This window comes from Colobus angolensis, unplaced genomic scaffold (genome assembly GCF_000951035.1).
Source record: "Colobus angolensis palliatus isolate OR3802 unplaced genomic scaffold, Cang.pa_1.0 Scaffold137, whole genome shotgun sequence".
Lineage (NCBI taxonomy): Eukaryota > Metazoa > Chordata > Mammalia > Primates > Cercopithecidae > Colobus > Colobus angolensis.
The window spans coordinates 5,609,142-5,611,596 of NW_012114455.1; the positions used below are offsets into that span (position 1 = coordinate 5,609,142).

The 2,455-nt window shown below is 39.6% G+C and overlaps 1 pseudogene; it reads right to left on the reverse strand.

Moving 5' to 3' along the window:
* Nucleotides 1-457: 457 nt before the first annotated feature.
* On the reverse strand, nt 458-847 carry LOC105506541 (annotated as a pseudogene).
* Nucleotides 848-2,455: the final 1,608 nt, after the last annotated feature.

The following is a 2,455-nucleotide window of genomic DNA, read 5'->3' on the forward strand; positions in this document are numbered from 1 at the left end:
GCGCGTGCCACCACGCCTAGCTAATTTTTTTGTATTTTTAGTAGAGACGGGGTTTCACCATGTTAGCCAGGATTGTCTTGATCTCCTGACCTCTTGATCCGCCCACCTCAGCCTCCCAAAGTGCTGGGATTACAGGCATGAGCTACGGCGCCCAGCCTGGTCCTTTTTTTTAAAATGTCACTGTTGCCTTATCTTCAAAACTGTGAAATACTGCCTTTTCTTTCATCTTTAGGCATGCAAAGCCGTATTATAAACAGGTATTAAAATAGGTAAAACAAATACATTTTATTATTCCAGTAGGGACAGGATCATCATTGTTTTTCCAAATACGTTTGCCTTATTTTTCTTCTCACTTGCTCATTATGATTGACTTACACGAGATTTATTGATACCCATCAGGAATTGTTGCCAACTTCTGAAACTTAACACAGAAAAGTAAACCAACAATTCTCCTTTCTTAGTAACATATAACAACTTTGAGGCTGGAGAACGGCTCGATGCACAGGGCCTCAAAGGTGTCGTCTGCCCGGAAGGCCAGCCCCACTGTGGCTGGAGCCAGTGGCCGTGCTGTTTGGCTGGTGAAGCCACACTCGCCAAGTGTCTTGCCATCATCCAAGAGCTGGTCGTCCTTCTACAGCCGCTGCTCGTCGTGAGGCCGCTTGAGGATTCCCTCCACGATGCGCTTCAGCTCGAATACCGTGCTGGACTCCTCGGCATCAGTGAAGATGGCGGCCTTACGGCGCCGAATCATGAGGAACACGTCCGTGACAGCGGTTGCCGCTTCCCTCAATGCGCCGGCGCGGCCGTGCTCCGCCCCGTTCCCTGCAGCCCGCGCGCGGCCCGGCATGCCCCGCCTCCCCCAGCGAAGGCACCTTTTTCCGTGTTACTATATTGACTTTCCATGGAACTATTTTATAGCTACATAATGTTGTAAATTTACCATGAAAGATTTAAGATATACAAAAATAGAAAAAGAATAATGGAATGAACATCCATGTATCCCACAGAGCTTAAGAAATAAAACATTGTCAGTGTAGCTGATACCCTCTGTGTAATCATCCTCATTTGCAGCTTCCTCCATCTCTAACATATGTAACCACTTTCTGAAATTTGGTGATTATTCAGCCCATGCATTTCTTTATACTTTTTTTTTTTTTTTTTTAAGACAAAGTCTCGCTCTGTCGCCCAAGTTGGAGTGCAGTGGCCCGATCCGGGCTCATTGCAACTTCTGTCTCCCAGGCTCAAGCAATTCTCCTGCCTAAGCTTCCCAAGCAGCTAGGACCATAGGCGCACGCCACCACACCCAGCAAATTTATTTTGTATTTTAGTAGAGACAGGGTTTCACCGTGTTGCTCAGGCTGGTCTCTAACTCCTGAGCTCAGGCAATCTGCCCGCCTCACCTCCCAAAGTGCTAGGATTACAGGTGTGAATCACCAGGCCCAGCCTACTCTTTATACTTTTACCACATATGTATATATTGCTAAGTAATATGTAATATTATTTGCATGTTTTAAGCTTTATATAATTAGTACCATGAAATGTATAAAGTATTCTACAACTTGCTTTCATTTCCTTCTCAGCATTTTGATTATGGAAGTTGTCCATGTTGATTCATATTTGCTCAAATAAATATTTGATAAACATATCATATCTATTTATATAAATATATCCTCAAATAAATATACAATAATTTATCTTGTGTTCTCCTACTGTTCAATATTCAGGTGGTTTGCAACCATAAACAATATTTTGACAAATGTCTTTCTGCATAATGTATATTTTTTTCTCATTTAGGATCATTCCCTAAGTATAGATTCCAGAAGTTAAATTACCAAAAAGCATGAACATTTTTAAGATCCTTGCATATACTTACTGCCACACTGGAGGATTGTACAAATTTTATATTGCCATCAAACATATATCAGTTCCTTGTTTTATCACATACTTAGAAGCTTTGGATGATGTCACTAGTTCTTTCTTTAACTTTGGCTAATTTGCTTAGCAAAACCTGGTATACTGATTTCTGGTGAAGTTGAAATTGAATAACTTTTCCATGTTTTCTGTTAATCATATTAACCCCTTTGTCTTTTCATGCCTTTTGCCCATCTGCACTGTTGGAAACAGTGTTTTATCTTAATAGCTTTTTTGTATAACATTATACTAACTCTTGTCAAATTAGCTACAAATATTTTTCCTAGTTTTTTTGTACCTCGTTTAATTTTTAAATACTGTCTATATGTATATAATCAAAGGGTCTGATAAAAATTCTGTTATGTCAACTTGCTTATATGGCTGGCATACATATAATAGCATAAAACAGTATGATTGTAAGCTCATTAATATATCATTAAATTTACAAATGCATATGCTAATTTGAAACTGGCTAAATTTTTTGATTCTCTTAATAGTTTTGATTCATCCAATTCCCAGTACATAGTATTGGCGGAACTGCTAA